Source organism: Bubalus kerabau, chromosome 2, assembly GCF_029407905.1.
Source record: "Bubalus kerabau isolate K-KA32 ecotype Philippines breed swamp buffalo chromosome 2, PCC_UOA_SB_1v2, whole genome shotgun sequence".
In the NCBI taxonomy this organism is placed as follows: domain Eukaryota; kingdom Metazoa; phylum Chordata; class Mammalia; order Artiodactyla; family Bovidae; genus Bubalus; species Bubalus kerabau.
The window spans coordinates 193,302,092-193,322,201 of NC_073625.1; the positions used below are offsets into that span (position 1 = coordinate 193,302,092).

At 51.4% G+C, this 20,110-nt stretch overlaps 1 protein-coding gene and 1 long non-coding RNA gene across 2 annotated transcripts in view; one reads left to right on the plus strand and one right to left on the minus strand.

The window, feature by feature from the left end:
* The window catches only part of RUNX1 (RUNX family transcription factor 1), a 100,921-nt gene that overhangs the window by 18,092 nt on the left and 62,719 nt on the right, over nt 1–20,110 (minus strand). The gene's annotated exons all lie outside the window — the stretch shown is intronic.
* LOC129644304 (uncharacterized) lies at nt 3,578–10,143 on the plus strand. The gene is made up of 4 exons (XR_008710791.1): nt 3,578–3,658; nt 7,368–7,409; nt 7,537–7,577; nt 8,550–10,143. It is a non-coding gene; the product is annotated as an uncharacterized LOC129644304 (long non-coding RNA).

The window sequence follows — 20,110 nt, forward strand, 5'->3', positions numbered from 1 at the left end:
CAGCATCCCAATAAAACCAGAAGAACTCACATGAATAGGGAAAAAAAAGAGCACAACGAAGACCATCTAGAGAAGGGCGAACCACAAAACGAAAGATGCTGAACTTGCCTTTGGTCCGAGTGGCTCCAGACATTTCCGGGGTTGGGACCCTGTCCCCAAGCCGCCCCTTGGGGAGAAAGGGCCTGCAGCAAGGGCAGGGCTTGGAGGGAGGTTCTGAGAGATGAGGGCTGAGCCCCTGGTTCGCTCCTCACTCCCCGTGTGCTGAGGCAAGCAGCTTAAGCCACGGGAGACTCAGTCCCCCCACCCCCGCCTGTGGGGGGTGGGCATTCTGGAAAGAGGAGACGGGATTCCAACCTCATCGTTGCTCATGCAGTATCTGGCTCCCAGTAAGGAAGCTGAAACCCCAGTACTTTGGCCACCTGATGTGAAGAACTGACTCATCAGAAAAGACCCTGATGCTGGGAAAGATTAAAGGCAGGAGAAGGGGACAACAGAGGATGAGACGGTTGGATGGCATCACCGACTCAATGGACGTGAATTTGAGCAAGCTCCAGGAGTTGGTGATGGGCAGGGAGGCCTGGCGTGCTGCAGTCCATGGGGTTGCAAAGAGTTGGACACGACTGAGCGACTGAACTGAAGTCTTAACTCCCTGTCCCTTCAGAGGAAGATTCCGCGTCCAGAGAGGACCCGCATGGTCCCACTGGAGGGAGGAGGGGAGTGAAACCTGCCTCGGCCTTGGCCGAGGTCCCAGATGAAAAATGCTCCCAGCCCCTCTGCCAGGAAGTCAGGGTCTCACTTACATGGGCTGCCTCCCCCCAGAGCATCAGCCTATCCCCCAGCCACGCTGCTGAGGGTACCCATCGCCGCACAGAATCCAGAAAGCAGAGGATGCACATTAAGGATGCATGGTTCTTCCCCTTAGAGGGGGCTAGGACTCGGGCTCATGGCAGTGGCTCTTTAAGAGCTTCCATTCCATGCTCCCAGCCAGAAAAATGTACCCACAGAAGACAAGGGAAGTGTGGGGAAGCCCCGAGCAGTGGGGGCCTCACCCCTCCCACGTGCACTCACCGGCCAAGGCAGCAGCGCCCCCGCCCAGTGTTCTCCCGTCCTCCCCTCCTGTCCCGCCAGCCAGCCCCAGAGATCCCACACACTCAAGCCTTTCCCTTTCCCACACATCAGCCCAGGCTCCTGGGAATCCCAGCTGCAGGACTAGGGGGGTTGGACCACTCAGGGCACCCCCCCATCTGCACCCCTCTAGCATCCTTTTGCGGGAGACACCCCACACCTGCCTGAGGACCAGCCCGGCACTGTATGGTTCCTGGCCATCCCATCTCCTCCAACACCGCCGGTCCACTACACGCTGGGAAAGTCTCCGGATGTACAGAACAATGCATTTCTCCCTGCTTCCAGGGCACTGCCAAGCCCTGACCCTCCTCCCTCCGCCCTGCTGTGCCCGCAGCGATGGCACATGGAGGCAGCCTGTCCTCCCCACACTGGAGACAGAAGGCACTGCAACTCCCAGACTCCCACCTTTTCGTTTGCTAACCTCGGGGCAACCGCAGGACCGGCCGTCCTGACCCCAGCATCCCGCTTTCATCCCTGGAACAGGACGCCCTTCCAGACCCACCAGCTCTGGTTCCCCGTCCGTAAACATCTTTCCGGAGGAGGAATGTTTTATTAGACGTCTTAAAACACGAGGTCTCTCTATACACAAAGAACCCCACCACCCCCTCCCCCCAAGAAATGTCTCCTTTTATGCTTCTCGTGGTTTTTTGAAAATTGCTCACTACTCAAGACATTTTCCAGCAGAGCAGCAAGTGGGAAGGAAGAAGCTGAGCTGTCTGGTCACCTGGTGGCAGTTCCGTGAGCCAGAATATATCTAGGTGTCTTCGGCTCGTGAACCAGGGGCATCCCTGTCGGCTTCCTCTGTGGGAGCCCACAGCTCCCCCTGCCTCCGCCCCCCACCCTGTGGTCTCCCCATCCCACCCCACCGGCCGCGAGACCCGCAAGAGAGGAACTGGCTCACTTAAGCCTGCAGCCGTTTGTGCACACCCCACAGAACTGACCTTGACGTGAACTAATTGGGACGGCAACAGATGAATAGCACAGGTTGCTGAGGTGGAGTTCTGCGGCAGGGAGGAGGCCTTTGAAGATAAGGGCTGCCAGCGTTTTCACAAGCTCATCCCTGGTGCTCTGAACAAAGGACGCAGACTAATAAAGTCAGACTCATCTGGGGGCAATCTGCGCTCACAGAGGACCATCACCCCAAACTCTGATTCAGAAAGGCAAACAGAAATCCGCCGGAATTCCTTTTAAACTGCGGCGTGGGCCTGGATTTAAAAACTGACACATCCACACGCACAGAAACTCTTGGTAATAAGCAGACCTCTGATGATCTAAAAAGCCACAGCTTCACGTATTGACTTAGAGAAAGTAAATGGCATTTCAAATACAACCTTCATACTTTGATAGATGAGGTCACCCTGAGAAAGATGATACCGTGGGCCCGGCAGTGGGAAACCTCCCTCCAGAGAACCGCTTTGATTTTCAAGGTCAAGGAAGGCTTCCTCAGAGAAGCAGCAGGTTTTTAGTGACTTGGACTAAAATGAAGATTTTTTTTTTTTTTTTAGAAAAAATTAAAAGCCAAGTCTGAGAGAGCAGACAATTATATGTTCTTGCTCAGCAACAAGGATGACCCCGGAGAACAGGGTTGACCCCAGAGTACAGGGATGACCCTGGCCTGCAAAAGTCAAGGGTCAGCATGGATTTACTCCTGAGGTCCAAGCAGTTGCCATCTGTGGTCGACACTGACCTTGACATCCTGGTGGAACAACTGAACTCTTGTGAGTTTCCCAGAGGGGTCTCAACAGGGGCGGTGTCTCCTCCAGGGGACACCGGACGTGTCTGGAGATGTTTTTGGTTGTTGCCACTCGGGTAAGGGGGATGCTCTTGGCCTTGCATGGGTGAAGGCCAGGGGGTTATATTTAACATCCCCCAGGGCACAGGATGCACCTGACCCCACCCCACCCCCCACAGCAGGGGATGACCCGGCCCCAAATGCCAGCGGTGCTTCAGGAAAACCCAGTCCAGGGTAGGCACGCACCCCCCCAGTGTCCAACCACGATGACAAACCAGAACGCTGTGCTTTCCAGAGTGCCCCCAGACTCAAAAGAGAATTTTAATGCAGCACAAGCCCTGGGCTGAGTACAAGTGGAACTGTGGGGTGTGAAGCGACAAGGCACCGTCTGGAGCCCTTCTGGGAACCCAGGGGTGGCTGGAGGCCATTCGTCTGCCATCACGCTGTGGCCAGGGTGCCAGGGTTGGGGACGGCCGCTTTGCCCACAGTCTCATGGTCTGGCACCTAGTCTCGGATGTCTGGCGTGCTAAGCCTCAGGTGAGCTGCTGGTGTGCACGACCGACAAGACCATTCCTCCCGAGCTGACGGTCAGCCGTGCCACCTGGGGAAGGGCACAGGCTGGCACTTGCCTCCCCCGGGCTCCCTGGGCATGAGTCACACGTAACCAGATAACGATGCAGATCTCTGTCTGCATGTCTAAGGTTTCAACATCTTAGGGGGTGACAGAGCAGAAAGCAACCTCGAGCCTTTGTGAGCCAGCCCCCAACCCTCTGCCGTCAGAGAAAACCGAGGCGTGGTGAGGTGAGATGGCCCCCTCTGTCCCCCGCAGCAGGTTAGTGGCAGGGTGGGGACAGATTTGCTGGGTGCTGGTGGAGGGCTGTTGATACTGTATGATGGTTGCAGCCAGCTGCCCCTACCCTGCACCTAGTTACCAGACACTGACAAAACAAAGAAGCTGGTCTAAGCTTAACAAACAAACATATATATACACATACACAGAAGTAGTCCCCAAGTACAGTGCTCTTTGGATGCTGGGGAGGGGTACGTTTCCTGCTTACAGATCTGAGATCTGAGCTTTGTGGGGCTGGCTGGGAAGTCCTGACTCCATTTACATCTCCCTTCCATTCTGAAACGAAGCCCAGACAACCCCAGATCTCAAGTGGAAGTGGAAATCTGTCGCTGCTGCTGTGAATTCATGAATAATGCAACTCAAAATTAGGTAGGGAGGATGCCATTCCCCCTCCCAAGTTCCCCATCCCTCGCCCCCTGCGGTGTTTTGGGGGTGGTCGCAGGAGAGGCAGGCTTCCAGAAGCCAGGAGTCCGCAGTAAGGCTCATGTGGTCACCCGGGGTTCTGCCTTTTCTCCTAATAGCCTTCCACTGCCAAGTGGCTGCGACCAACGTGCTGACTTTAAACCCCTTTATGGAAAGTGCCATACCCTCTTCTGCTCCCATCACTTAAAATAATGAGTTAGGCGCACTTGTATTAGTCTGTCTTTCAAGTGGATTAAATTCACGGGCTCGTTCTCCTGCAGTCTCACAAGCTTTGGCCTGGCTGTCTGAACCTCCAGATTAGACAGACGAGCACATGCCAGACGGCAATGAAACGCAATTACCTAGGCAAACTTTTGAAGGATTTGAGCCCTGGGGCACAGGCTGTTTACGACAGACTAAAAGCACCGTTTGTACTGAGCAAGACCAGTTGCCTCTGTCTTTTTGAGTTCTGGATCCTGCCTGCCACTGGACTCCAGGCAGGATTTCTAGGGGCCCGATAACATCAGGCTTCTGTCCGCACCTCAGCACCTCAGGGTCTTTGCTCTGTTTTTCAACAAGAAATTGCAAGTACCAACAAAAGCCTATTATAACATCTCCCTTTGTGTTCGCTGACTCTCTCCCATTGGTTTATTTTTTTTGGTATTGTGTACCACCCCGAAAAAAAAGGCAGCAAGAAATCATCCTAGAGCTAGCTGCTTTGCTCTGTAATGTCTTTGGAAACGAACCACCTTTGCAATAAACAGGAACTTCCTGCCGGCACTGAAAAAAAACAAAACAAAACCCCAGCAAACCAGTCTTAACAGCATGTCCAAAGTGCTTTCCCCTTGATTGGAACTGAGGGACCGAAGGAGAGGAGACAGAAGTGAAAAGCAAGATTGATAAGGCGGGTGGCAAACGCCTTTCCAGCCGCTGGTCCACATTTCAGGACTTTTTTTCAGACAGAGACCAGACAGATGTGTTGGAATGATCCTCTGTCCACCAGCTGAAAACAATAATGTGACCGTGAAAACGGGGTCTGGGGGCAGGGGGATTAACCGGACTTCCGTAGTCCTATCAGACACAGAGGGAGGCACTCCAGGGGACGGTAGTGAAAAGGTTTCAGTATCTGGGGACCCGGGCCCCTGAGGTCGGTCAGTGGGTCAGTTTGGGCAAGAGGCTGCGATCAGGGGTGGGAAGGTAAGATTCACTAGCAAGATAAAAAAGTGAAACTTGGAAGGACGGATTTGAAAAGTGCTGGAACCCAGAGGGATCTATGTATGGATGCTGCTGGAGAAGGAGTGGACACGGGGACCTCTGAACAGGGGGTGGGCCAGGGGACAGAACGCAGGTGCCGAGGGGATGGCAGTGAGGTCAGGGGGGACAGTGCGATGAGGAAGCCATGGACAACCTCGTGTCAACTTTTGGGGTTCCGAGCTGTCATTAAATCTGGGAAGCCAGGTTCAGGCATCTGAATGACAGGCTCGGGTGAGCTGTCTGGGATTCTGGACAGAGGGAAGGAAGACACAAGAGAGTCTGGCTTAGGTAGGCGGCTCAGCCAAGGGGAAGGGACAGCACTCGAGTTAACAGGAGTTGTGCAAGGTGATGGGGGCAGGAGATGAAGAAGCGGAGGGACTTCCAGGTTCCCTCCTTGTCACAAAAGTGGAGGGAAAGGACCCAGGGAGGGGTAGCGGGTCACCCAGGTGGGCCCATCCAGGCCCCCTCATCCCAGCTGGGCTCTGCGAATCACAGAAAGGGCAGATGGCGAAAGCAAGAAAGAAAAGCACCAAAAAAAAAAAAAGAAAAGCACCAAAGCAGCAGGTGCTTGGGGAAGAAGGAAATCATTAGGGGCAGGAAATTCTGAAGTTGGGATTAAACCCTGCAACTCTCGAAAGCAGGGAGAATGCTTGCTTGATGATGCCTACTGACCCCCTTCCCTACCCGCCCCCCTCCCCAACCCCAGGCATCTGGGTCAGGGTCATGGGGTCTGCAGACATCCTGGAGAGAGTTCCCCACTGGCCTGGGACTTCTAGGAAAAAACTTGTACTCAGATGGGGAAGATGGCACAGGTGGGCGGGGTTCTGTGCTGACCGGCCAAGAGGCAGCCCCGGGGTGGGTTCTGAGGTTTCGACAAGGTCGCAGCATGGAGGGGAAAAACCTCACATGCTCGCTCCCAGGAGCCCAGGACCATTGGAAAAGTTTGTACCAATTTGTACCCTCCCTGGGTCTCAATGGACAGTGCAGAAGGAGGGAAGAAGGTGGGGAGAGAGGTCTCGACCAACAGGTCCAGGAGGAGGGAAATATGGTCACTGGTGGGGACAAAGATGTCCTCAAGGAGAAGGGGCAAGACAGGGGAGTTGGAGGGGGTGAGGGGTCAGGGCTTTCCAGGTGGGCCCCAGCATGGACCAAAATAGGTGGGCAGGGCCGGTGATTGGTGTTCAGAGGCCAGAAGAGAAGGCTGGGAGAAAGACAACTGCTCATAGCCTCAGTGCCCCAGCCTCCTTCTGGCTTATCTGTTTGCCTCTTCGGTCATTTTGGAGCACGGGTGGGCTCACCGTGGACCATCTCACGGCCCAGAGACAGGCCGGGCCTCCGACGGATGGAGAGCTATGAGGTCAGTGGGGAAGGTGCCCTGTTATTTCCAGACCAGCCCTCTGTGGTCATCAGATCCTGGCCGGGTGACGTGTCTAGACAGGAGGAGGAACCTTGCAGCGGAGGCTGGCGACACGACCTCCCACCGCATGGGGTCTTCACGTGTGTGGTCAAGGTCACACCCAAGGTCACAGAGAAGGGAACCACAGCCAGGTTGGAGGGGAGCCAGAGTGAGTCCCCAGGTTTTTCTGTCCCTTCCTGTTTATGGGCCTCACTCTGCCACCCCTGGAAAGTGAGCCTCTCGTCCCTTGGGGACTTTGGCTGATATTCACATAGAGATACCTGTTCCAGGCGATCTATGCGGGGCTTCCCTGGTGTGCTCAGTGGTAAAGAATCCGCCTGCCAGTGCAAGAGACATGGGGTGTCATCCCCGATCTGGGAAGACCCCACGAGCCATGGAGCAATTAAGCCCAAGCGCCATGACTAAAAATCTCACGCTCTCGAGTCCAGGAGCCCACGTGTCACAGCTGCTGAAGGCCGAGCACCCCAGAGCCCATGATCTACAACAAGAGAAAAGCCATGGCGGTGAGAAGCCTGAGCAGCACAGCTAGAGAAAAGCCCAGGCAGCACTAGCTGTAAATAAATAAATTTTTTTTTTTTTTTTAAAAGGTGATTTGCGCTAAGAAAATGCCAGGCTCCACTTCCCCTCGGGTAAGTCCTAGGCTTTGGGTGTCCTGTGCCGTGTCTCCGAGGCTGGGGTCATGAGATCTGCAGGGACCTTTAATTGCTTATGCAGTTGTCTGCCAGCGAGTAGGACTGGGCTGCCTGTTTCTTGCAGAATGGAGTGACCGCCGGTGCCCAGATGCCTCCCAGCTCAGGGTAAGAGCCTCGCTTACCTTAAGAGAAGGGGGCTGGGAGGTGTTGGCTGCCAAAACATAGCAGCTCCGTGGGAGAGGAACCCCCAAGGTGGGCTCCCTACCGGGGAGTTCGGCACCAAGAGGCGGTTTTCCTAACTCTGGGGAACTCCCTTCGGGATGGTTCTCCCACGGGCCTCCACACCACCCATCCCTATGAAGACAAAGTCATCCCAGGGTGGCTTTGACTGAATCAAGACCACTCAGAGCCATTGGCCTTGAGGGGCACCAGCCTGGACCCAGAGAAGGTCCCACCCAAGTGGCTGCCTAGAGTCAGGGGTCTCAGGGAAAAAGCAGACTCGCAGAGTCCACAGACTAAAGTGCCGGCGGCCGGCTGTGTCCTCTCTGCTTACGACAAGGGACAGGAAGGTGGAACCGCAACAGCACTGTCTGCCATGTCGTGAGTATCGTGATACAAAGCTGAGCAGGAAGCTCCCTTCTGCTCCCATCACTGGCATGTCAGCAATGGAAGGGGAAACCAGGAAAAGACCCCTGTCAGCATGGGAGGAGCTCAAGCATCAGCCTTGGTTGGGGTGGGGCGGGGGGGCGGTGTTCCACCCCTGCTAAGGCACCCCTCTAACCCACTTCCTCGCCCCCCCCACCCCCATCCCGGGGCCGAGACTGAATTTAGTCTCCAGCAGGCCCTGGGCTGCTTGTTTTGCAGTAGGAAACTCTCCTTCATAAGGGTGCTACTGTTGGTATTGTTTATTTGTATTTTTTTTTTTTTAATTTCCAAAATTAAGGAAAGGTTTATAAAATGGGGTGGGGGGGGCGGGGAGGAAGGAGATGGCCAGGGAGGCAGCGACCCCAGCATGTCCTAGGCTCAGCTCGGCTTCTCCTAGCCTCCCCCCTCCCCTTCCTGTTCTGAATGTCGAGAAGTAAGCAGGCCGAGCCGCCTGGGCTGGAGATGCGTCTAACAAGGCCCTCATTGTCTCAGACAGGTGTGAGATTGGACTTGATTCGGGGCCAACACCTCCAGTCCCCGGAGCCAGCTCTGTGAGCCGAAAACATGCACCAACCCTCCAGTAATACCACTGCAGCCAGCCAGAGTCTCAACAATTTAAGGCTTAACACACACAACATAAATCAGAGGAGGATGGACCGGCCGACCGGCAGTTTCTTGGGCGGATGCCTGCAGACTGTCTGCAGATCAGACCCTGCCTGTTTGGGTTATTTGAGACCTTTTTTTTTTTTTTTGGGGTAATATAAAGATGAGAAACTGGGTGGAGCAGCGCACAGAGGCACACTGGTGTTTGCCCTTTCTTGTTCCAACGGCCCCTGCTTCTTCCTAAGTGCTGTTTTGAAGGGACTGCTCAGGAAGCTTCATTTTCACTCTTAACCAAAGACTCAGACTGTGTTCGAGCTGGGCAGGACAGGCAGAGGGAAGCCGAGCGTTCCAATACAGATGCTGTCCATGTGACCTTCATGCAGTCATTCCACCTCACTGGGCTTCCAGTTTCTCCTCTATCTGATGGGGTGGGGGAACCATCTCATGCTGGTTTAGCTTTCTCTGACTCACTCATCTCCAGTGCTCAGAAGTTCAAAGTCACTATATAAGAACTGCCTGAAAGTGAAAGGGTTAATTGCTCAGTCGTGCCCGACTCTTTGTGACCGCATGGACTGTAGCCCCCCAGGCTCCTCTGTCCATGGAATTCTCCAGGCAAGAATACCGGGGTGGGTTGCCATGCCCTCCTCCAGGGGATCTTCCCGACCCAGGGATTGAACCCGGGTCTCCTGCATTGCAGGCAGATTCTTTACCATCTGAGCCCCAGTGGAAACCTCTGTAAGAACTGCCTAAAGGAGGAAACCATCATCTTTGGCAGAAAACTTGCAAACCCTCTGAATGCTGTTTCTGAGTGGATGGGATTCTTGGAGCAAGCAAACACCCATCACAGGATTCCGTCTGGTCCTTAGGAACCTGGGATCCGCAGAGCCCAGAGCTCCAGACCCTGGGGCAGGTGGTCGGGACAGACTTCGGGAGGCAAGGAGGAGACGACAGGTCTGTGCTGCTGGTTTGAGCAGAGCCTCCAAGTCCCTGTTTTTCCCGTCGCCTCTGAATGAGGTATCATTTCGGAGAGACGACTAAAGAGTCACAGCATCTCGACCTAGGAAGGAGCCTGGAAGCCCTGCCTTGGTACAGCGCCTCAGGGAGAGAGGCATCTGGGCTGTGCTCCTGGGATTCCTGTGACGGTCCCGGTGGCACTGGCCGAGCCATTCATGCCCTTGACCCTGAATTCACCACCAAGGTCATGGCTACCGCAGGGATGCTGGCCAGGGATCCTGGCCAGGCAGCCTGGCTGTTCCTGCCGGACACCATTCAGGGAGTGAACAGCATGGGACTTGGCAGCATCCTGGCAGGGGATGAGGGGACCGTCGCTCAGTCTGAGCCCTGGCCTGCCCAGGCACCCCCTCAATGCACTCCCACGGCTGCGACCCCAGCCCATCACCCTTCACACCTGTTTCCTGGCCTCCTTCTAGTCCGGAGGTGGCACAGGCCACAAGAAAGGCTTTCAAGGCCCAGGCTGGTGGGGAGACTCACACAGGAAGGTGAAACGCGGTTCAGAGAAACCTTTTATAGGTGGTTCATCCAAAATGCAGAAGAGGCTGACCATTCACATTCTCTGAATGCGTCCGATTCATAAGGGGACGGGCACATAAGGAGACAGTTCAGGGGTCCCCCCTTGCCCCCGGCTGCTGCCTACGTGGGCCCGGTGGTCAGAAGCGTCCCTGCAGCTCTACCCATGTCTGCACCCCTAAGCAGGGCTTGGGGACACTCGGTGGGACTGAGGAGGGCAGCGGGTGGCCTTGAGATGGGTGTTCTTACTTTTTAACAAGATCCCTACTCCTTCAGTAGGAAATTCAGCATTGAAAAGATGGAGACAAAAAGAAGCCGTGATACAGAATTGAACCAGGGGATCCATCATCATCTCATCATCCTGAGATGAGATGGAGGGGCAGAGCAGGAGTAAATGTGCTGGGGTACCCTCTGTACTGACAGTGGAGCCCATGAGCTGTGCCCCTTCCCACCCGCCCCATCCCAAGAGAAGGACGGCTGGCCAGTGGGACGGCCCCTGGACTAAGCCCCAAGACTCAAGAGTTCAAGTTTGTCTCCAAGTGTCACTGACACTCCTGGGCCTTGATGCCTCATGCATGAAATGAAGGACTTCCAGAAAGACATTTTTGGGGCTTCCCAGGTGGCGCTAGTGGTAAAGAACCCGCCTGCCAATGAAGGAGACTTAAGAGATGCAGGTTCAATCCCTGGGTCGGGAAGGTCCCCTGGAGAATGGAATGGCAACCCCCTCCAGTATTCTAGCCTGGAGAATCCCATGGACAGAGGAGCCTGGTGGGTTACAGTCTGTGGCATCACAAAGAGTAGGACACAACTTAGCATGCACACACACGCTAAGACATGTAAGGTCCCTTTCAATTGTAACCTGATAGCTCAATTGGTAAAGAATCCACCTGCAATGCAGGAGACTCTGGTTCGATTCCTAGGTTAGGAAGATCCTCTGGAGAAGGGATAGGCTACCCACTCGAGTATTCTTGGGCTTCCCTGGTGGCTCAGCTGGTAAAGAATCTGCCTGCAATGCGGGAGACCTGGGTTCGATCCCTGGGTTGGGAAGATCCCCTGGAGAAGGGAAAGGCTACCCACTCCAGTATTCTGGCCTGGAGAATTTCATGGACTGTATAGTCCATGGGGTCACAAAGAGTCGGACACGACTGAGCGACTTTCGCTTTCAACTGTAACCATTTCGATTCCATTTGACCCTGTGGAGCAGTGGGTCTGGGCCCTCTTGTTAGTTTACCCAAGGAAAGCGAACATGAACAAGGCTGACACCAGGATCACTCCTGCCCTTGTCCACCCCAGGGCTCTCATCGCTCCTGGAAGTAAGGAGACACACAAGGTCATTATCACAGAGCAGGTGTGTGGCTCCCAGGAGAGAATCGACGTGCAACGCCCTGGTCACGCAGCCACACTGCCAACAAGAGCACGATGATAGCCATCATAGTAAAAAGACCACTGACCACAGAGGAGTGTTTAACGTGTACCGGGCTCTATGCTAAACACATGACAAAAACATATCTCAGTCCCTGTTCACGAGGAAATGAGAGTCAATACCACACGCCCGGCATCCAGTGCTTTGTGTGTATTAACTGAGTTCATCCTCACAACTCTCCAGTGATCTAAGCACCATCATTACCGTACCCATTTCACAGATGGGGATCACAGGGCAGAGAACTGAGGTAATTCTTGCAAGGTTACCTAATCAGGAAGTGGCCAACCTGGCATCTGAATTCCCATTATCCATATCCACACCTATGGGTCCAGATTCTGCTTTCCTCATATACTGCACTCGGGGGGTTTCCATGTGTTTTCGGAGTCCCTCTGATGAAAAGGTGGGAGGAGCAGCTGACTGATGGGGTGGATGAACAGAAGAACTGGCATCCCACTTTGACGTTCGCAGGCCACTGTGTTCTCCCGTGAACAGCCAGGCAGAAAGTGAAAAATAAGAGAAATTCCTTACAGAGGCTCTAAGGCGTCTCCCCACCCCCGCCCTCCCCCAAAGCGTGAAAGAACCAAATGAGGAAATCGGGAAGAGATTCTGGAATAAGAATAACAAGATTTCCTCTCCCTTCCACCTGAATTGGCCGTCCGTAATTCTGCACAAATTCAATTGTAAAGTCAAGCTTTGTAATTCGTGGAGAATCATATTAAACAGAACCACGTCTGGGCAATGGCTTTTCCCATTTAGCAACATATGTTGGCTCAGAAAGCCCAATCACATAGCAAAAATATTATGAAAAAAAGAGCCTCTTAATCAAGGGAGCAGAGTGGGGGGAAGGGGGTCTTGGGCCATCCTTGCTGGCTTCCTGAGAACTGTGGGGGTTAATCCCCAAGAGCCCCAGAATCTGCCCAGAATTACAACTTATTAGAGTTTAGGGCCACCTTGTTAATGGCCTTCATGATGGGTGAGGGTGGGGACTCACGTGGCTGACAGCCCCTGAGCTGGCACAACAGGCAAGGCGCCCAGGACCATGCCATACACACTGTGGGTGGCTGGTGGTGGGGACTACAGCAGCCAACAGCGTCAATCACTCCAGAAATGTGAACCACAGCCACTTTGTGATTGCCTTCAGTCAACGTGCGAACCAGGCAATGTCCTCATCTTTCTTCCGAGGCCCCTGGCTCCAAAAACAAGCCGGGTGTAGACCCCATCACAGACACACGCTGCAGTTTCAAACCTGGGTGGTGGGCGGGGGAAAGAACGGCACGTTTCAAAAGTTCCCACGCTCATCCTGAAGATCCCAGTCCCACTGGATGACCCACTGAAGCACAGCTTAAAACTCAGGCGATTTACAACCAAGGACGGATGCAGATTAACAGACCCCGAGAGGAACGATCCCAATAAACCACTTAATGGGCAGAAATGCAAAGTTGAGCCCTTGAGCTTGTGCTGACTTTTGCAGATATTTTAATAACTTTATCATTATATAATCTGCCATCTGATACATACAGAGAGATGCACTAATGGCCGAAACGGTGGGATAACCCCCAGGAGACGAAACAGAACAATGAGGTTCGCTTCCTCAGATGACCTACAACTCCAAGAAGTGCGATCACTTGTCAGATTATTTCTTCCTCCCTTTGTACCCCGAGATACTGTTTAAAAACCTACCCAGCAAGTGTATGTGTGCAGCCCTTCCCAAGATGCTGATCTGGCCTTGGAATGAAGGACAGAGAGAACTTCGTCCGCAGTAGGAATCAGCGAGAACTGAGGTCTGGAGACTTCATGCTTTAAGACAGGTGAGCTGCTGCCAACCAGGGTCGTGCTGACTCCCTGGGGCTCCTCAGGGACCTTCCTTGCCCTCTGCTCTAGGGATGCTCTGGTCTTCTGACCCCTGTGTGGTCATACCCAAGTGTCAGATCCGAAGGACCATAACTTATCCCCCTTCAAGATCCCCAAAGGACTGAGCTCACCACTTCGAGGACCCAAATCTATGGTTAACCAGACCCGGTGACACTGACTTATGGGGGCTCGGATCCAGTGACGCTGGGTGGGAGGACCAGCAGGGTGCAGAAATAAGTCCTCTTGCAGCCCTTCGTGGTGTGTGTTTTAACGCTCAAGTTTCACCAGCCGCTAAGTGACCTGAGGAAACGCTCGGGTCAGAGTCCCCCATTGCCTCCTCCGCCTGTTTGTCCACATTTTTTCCAGGTGGGAAAGTAAGGAGCGGGGTCCCATTTTTAGAAGGATGACCTGCTTGCTACTGCTTACAATTGGAGGTTCTTTCCCACCATCTTGAAATGATACTTGGAATGTTCTTGACCCTGAGCTGGTGTGAAATCACGATGGGCCCTGAAGTGTTGGTACTTGAGCTTGTGTCTGGAGGGAAGGACTGTCTTTTCTGCCCAATGACTGTCTTTCCTACTCATGGCTCATTCAGGGGCCTGGTGCCATGGTTCTGTTTTCCCTGGAAAAACACTTATTTCTTTTGAATAGTACATGTTTACATTCCATGCCGCTTGGAAGAGCCTGAATTAGACACTCAATCTCAAGATGCTCCAAAGCTTGATCATCAAAAATCAACTGGATAAGAAGTGGTACATTCCATTCCCCACCCCCCACCCCCATAAATTATTAGAAGTGCCCAAAGAAACAGGAAATAAATATGATTGGCCAGTGTTTGTTTTTAGGGTGAGTTCTATACCATTATTATCATTATTTTTTATTTACTGTGGCTGGTAACTGAATCGCTAGTAGCAAAACATCACATGTTCTGCCAGAAAGAGATTACGGAAGAAAAGTGTACAGGTAAAAAACTGGGTTCGTCAGTGAAGATTTTATTTACCGGAGGAGTTTTGCAATCCGGATCTTTAATCTCCGTTAACAATTGGGCTGCTCTAGGGCTTTGAAAGCAATTGTTCAATAATAAGAAAGCTCATGTGGGGCTAAAGGCTTTGCAAGTAAAATGTGAAAATACAAATACACCCTGAAGTGGCTGGGAAGAGTTGCGCGTTCCCCTGCCTCTTTACATTTTCCCCAAGCTCTGGAGCTCAGAGGGCCAGAGGGAAGGGAGGGAAGACAGAAGTAATGACCGTTCCTCAGCATTGTTTCAATCATAACAAGTTGAACTTTAAAGAGCACGAAAGTAACTGAATGACAGTGGACCTGTGGTTCTCTTCCATGATGGGGGGTGGGGGGAAGGGGATAATGCAAATGAGGAAGATCAGCTCCATTTGGAGAACTACAACCAACAAGCAAACACAAGTCTTTTTTTCCCTCCCCAGAGCCTTTTTGTTCCTATCGGCTTCTACTGTTTGCCCCCTCTCTGGGTACAGACTTTTGGTAAACTCTGATACTACTTCACGGCCACAGTCAGAGTTTTCGTTTTTAAATATCCAAATGTGAAAGGCTATCTTGGGGTGATTTGTAAATGTGGGATTATGAGATATGCAAAGTGAATCACCAGCCTTTCGCAATGGGTTTCTGGTCCACAGCGCCTGACCATTAAAGCCATTTTTAACAAGGCAGCTTGTTTCAAAACAAGTGATATGCCGGGCTCCGGGCGGTCACATTCTTGAGTCCATCCCAGCTGGCCGGCTGTGGTCTCCATGTCATCTTCTGTCCCTACGCTTACTCCCAGCCACTAACTATGTCATGAGCTTCTGGGGGCCAGGGCGAAAGGCACCCAGGCCTCCTGTCTCCTGCTTTTCATCGCCTCCATATTCCAGGGAAGATGCCCTTTCTCTACGACCACTGGGTCCTGTGGTTCCATCAACATAGGTGGGCTAGGAAATGTTAAAAACTATCTGATATCATCTAGGAAAAAAAAAAAAATCATGCGCTTTTGTGGTTGGAAATAAAAGGACCCTGATATGAGTTCCAGCAAGTGAGGGCCTGAATGAGAGTAGCTGGAAGATGTAAGTGTGGCATAAAATGCTGAGTTCACATCTACCTGCCCATCACATCTGTTCTGGAGGAAACAGACAAGGGAAAGTTGCCTCTGAACTCAACCTGATGCTCCCATCCTTTCTACCTTGGTGTAATGGGTTGAATGGTGTCCCAGAAAAGCTGTGTCCATGTTCTGATCCACAGGACTATGAACATGACCTTATTTTTTTTAAAAAAGGGTCTTCGCAGGTGTAATGAAGTGGAGGATCTCAAGGTGAGGTCATCTGGGTTATCCAGGGGGAGATGGGTGTCTAATCCCATCACAAATGTCTTTAGAGACAGAAGAGGAGGTGACACAGAGGACGAGGCCATGTGACGAGGGAGGCAGAGGTGGAAAACGATGCAGCCACAAGCTCAGGGAGGCAAGGAGCCACCGAAGGTTGGAAGAGGCGAGAAAGGTTCCTCCTCTAGGAACTTCAAAGGGGGTGTGGCGCCTTGATGGTGGACCCTGGCCTCCAGAAACGGAAGAGGATAAACGTCTATTGTTTTAAGCCAGTAAGTTTGTGGCAATTTGTTATACCAGCCATAGGAAATTAATATGCTTGGTTTGGTGATGCTGATCCGAATAGCCCACAATTACCAAGCCTTGCCCATGGGCTGGCTCTCATGTCTGCTGTTTCACCTTTCGCAGTGGTTCCAGGATCGCCAAAAGTAATTTTTACTCCCATTTTGCAGACAGGGAAACTGAGGCTTTCAGAGGTTTGGTAACTTGCCAAAAGTCCTACAGTGATACATGGTGGAGGCCAATTTGGGGCCAAGGTAGTCTGTCTGTTGAACTCATTCTTAGCCACCAGGCTCTACTATCTTTCTTGGCCATGAGATTTTCAGCTTAACCTGCCTACTGTTTCACCAGCAATGGCAAGTAAGTGTTCCAACTACAGCTGTGTTAAAAACTTACTTTTCTGAACGAAAACCTTTGGGTGTGTGTGTGAACAAAAACCTTTGGGTGTGTGTGAGAACTGGCCTAGAGATCACAAGAATAAGGGAAGATTTCAGAATGTATCAAATTCACAGAAGGAATATTAGGATCAAGACCTAAAATGAACCCTTCTTTCCTCTAATTAGGAAAGATGTCCACAGGCATTAACAACGTGTTCCGGAAAACATGGTCTGATCTCCTCGAATGACATCCATGAAAACGCTCGGTCTGAGAACGCGGTCCCGCTAAAACGTGGTTTATGATTAGTAGGGTGACAGCTCGCCAGGTTGGCGGCTCCCCTGAAGGGCTGGTTTATTAAGTACTTAGCTGAGAGGCGCTTGTAAATACATCACAGGCATTGGAGCAGCACTCTTCAAGGGGGTTCTGTGTTGGTGACCATGCGGTCCCTAAATAGAGTGCGGAGAAAAAGTAAGGTGGGCCGCCACTGAGCACCGCTCTGTAAGTCACCCTAGGTCTCGGATGGAAAGCAAGGGCAGCCCGCACTGCTGAAACCATAGGCGGACTAGGAAGCCAAGGCCTTAGGGCCTTTCTTAAAGGAAAAACAATACAAAAACTTAGCTTTTTCTCCATCCTTCATCCCCAAAGTTTTTAAATGTCTATGATGCAACTGATGGGCATGAGCTTTTCAAGCTTTCCTTAATACTGATACATTGTATCAGCTAAGAAGATGGAAAACAGGACCTGAGTTCTGAGTTGCTCTAACTCTCTCTAGTCATCTAGTTCTAACACCTTGTAACCTCTCTGCCCACGGGTGAGAAGAGGGGCCAGCATTGCCCACCAGGAGCCCAGGAGAGCTCTTCATTCTGTGTGCACTTCACTGTTTCTCCTTCCTTCCCTCCCCTTCTTTCCCCACTTCCTTCTTACATTTATTTATGTTTATTTATTCATGGGAACACCTGATCCAGGCTTGTTTTCCGTGTAAGAGTCTGCTGTTATAGACCTTGCCAGGCTCTCAAACCCTACTCCACCTAGATAAGAGAGCTGTGTTTAGATCACTCCTTTTTCATGTTCATAGCATGTCTTGTAAGTTGATTTCTAGAACCCTCCATATTTTGCTTTGTGTAACCATGACCATTTGTAGATTGACACAGGAGAATGACTGACTGCAATCTCCAAGGTAATGCAACCGTTCCTGGCTCCCTACTTTGTTTTTGAACTTCTAGAATTGCTAGAAGAGAGAGAGAGAGAGAGAGAGAGAGAGAGAGAGAGAGAGGGCAGGGAAGGGAAGAGATATTGTGCATTTTATTTTACCCCCAAGGCTGGAAAGGGAATTTCTCTCTCCTCCTACAGAAAATGAAAAGATTTTTTTTTTTCTTTTTTCTTTGGTCAATCCAGCTGACAAAGGTTGACATAAGTAACCCAGTATGGCTGAGAAACAAAGTCAACTCAGTATCTCAAAAAGCTACCCAGATAATAAGTGCCAGAAAATGGTGTTTCCAAAGTAACTTTGGGTAAATCGCTAGCAAAACAAAATAACTTGGAATACTAAAATTTAGGAGATGATTTCTGAGCCACCAGGGAATCCCTTCTCTCTCTCTCGTCTTAAGAGGTCAAACCCCGTCAGTCATATGAAAGTCTTAGAGCACCCACACTCCTGCAGGCTGATCAGACGTTGCTGGGGTTTAGAGGTTAAGAAGGCCTCGGTGCCACTGAAACCCACAAAGAGAGCCTTCCACGCAGGAAGGGTTGCCCCAATAAAGTGAATGGACGGCTAAGAAGCCCTCTGCCTACCCACACATCTTTCCCTTCACGTGTGCAGTACTCAGAGAGTCATTATTCTGAGTTCAGCCTTCTTTCCCCTATCTTTAAAAACACTGCTGCTGCTGCTGCGTTACTTCAGTCGTGTCCAACTCTGTGCGACCCCATAGACGGCAGCCCCCTGGTCCCCCTGTCCCTGGGATTCTCCAGGCAAGAACACTAGAGTGGGTTGCCATTTCCTTCTCCAATGCATGAAAGTGGAAAGTGAAAGTGAAGTCGCTCAGTCGTGTCCGACTCTTAGCGACCCCAAGGACTGCAGCCCACCAGGCTCCTCCGTCCATGGGATTTTCCAGGCAAGAGTACTGGAGTGGGGTGCCATTGCCTTCTCTCTTTAAAAACACACATGTCTCCAAAGCAGGAAGTGTATTCAGGTGCCCACCCCCGAGTCTGGCCCTAATGGTTCATTGTTATCAATACCTCACGATAATAGAACCCAGTCTAATCAGGACTGCCGAGGGAATGACCAGCCCAGCACTGCTCCCATCTCCCCATGGGCAATGGGGGTTTTACTTGACACTGACCAACCCTGTGTCTAAGTCCTTGATCCCAGGGTGGGAGCCTGGGAGAACCTGCCACCCACCAGCACTGGTTTTGGAGCCAGAAAGGGTCTCCGTTTGAGTTCACTTCCAATCTTGGAGAATTCTGGCAATCGTTAACCTCTGAGGTTCAGTTTCTCTGCCTATAAACCACATCTACAGGATTGTAGGAATAACACAATGTATAAAAAAGGTCTGACTTGTACCAAAAGATAACTGTTCCCATTAAAGGGTTAAGCCTTGTGCCTTGATGCTGATGGCAAGACAGACCAAAAACAAAACTTGGCTTCTTAAGTTTCTCTGGTTTTGACAGTTTTCTGCACCAGTAGATTTCACCCTGTCTCTGCTTTCCCCGAAAGGAGGGAGTTACATACATGGCTTAAATGTGGTTCGTCATTTTTGGTAAATCAGGAGTCAGATTCTTAAACCTATTGCTCGGGTTGCCTGAAGCCATCTCTAAGGGGAGGTGTGGCTGACGCGGTGGCGGCGGCTCCCTGTTTGTCTAGACTCTGCCTGGTCCATCTTTCAAAAGAACGTGTGTCGAGTTTTCTTTCCTGTGACTGGGAAAGAAATCTAAAACTCAGCCCCACAAGTGCGTGATGATGTCCTGACTTGCTTAAACGTGCAGCCATGACCAAATGGCTTTCTGTTTGATTTTAAGACCTGGTAAAGTAGGAAGTTGAAATTAACCTCAGCCCTTCTATAGCTGAAACCTCAACAAATAAACAGTGGTTTGATGGCATGGCAACCTAGCCCCCTTTTCCATCTGTACCCTGCTTCAGATCATTTGAGGTGTCTATTTTGAGTGCTTCTTAAGCACATCTGATTCTAGATAAATAGAGGCAGTATCCTAGATCTGTGATTTCGTACTGAAGGAGTTAAAGGGCCAGGCACGACCCTCCGATGAAGCCCGAGAAAGACCGGGTCCATCAGCCTATCGACCCAGGATCTCTCGGAGCCCCTAACTGCTGACGATTCCACCAGGCTGAAAACATCCACCCATTGGTTCGGCACGGCTGTAAAACTGCTCTTGTTAATACTATGGGGATGTTTTTCTTCCAACTACTGCGGCCATTTCAAAGAGAGCCATAAACACATGCTGAATTTTTATACAAAGCATCTTCTTAAATATAATATAGAAGCTCTAGTGCTAAGCTGGGAAAATAACCATTTTCATATCCATCAAGAACAAAATGAAAGTTTTGGCTGAAAGAGACTTTACTGTGATTCCTGTTAACTTTCTAATTTCAGGGAAAAAAAAAAATCCCAAGGGTCTACTCGAAACAGGAAGAAAGTAAAAAAGCATTAGATT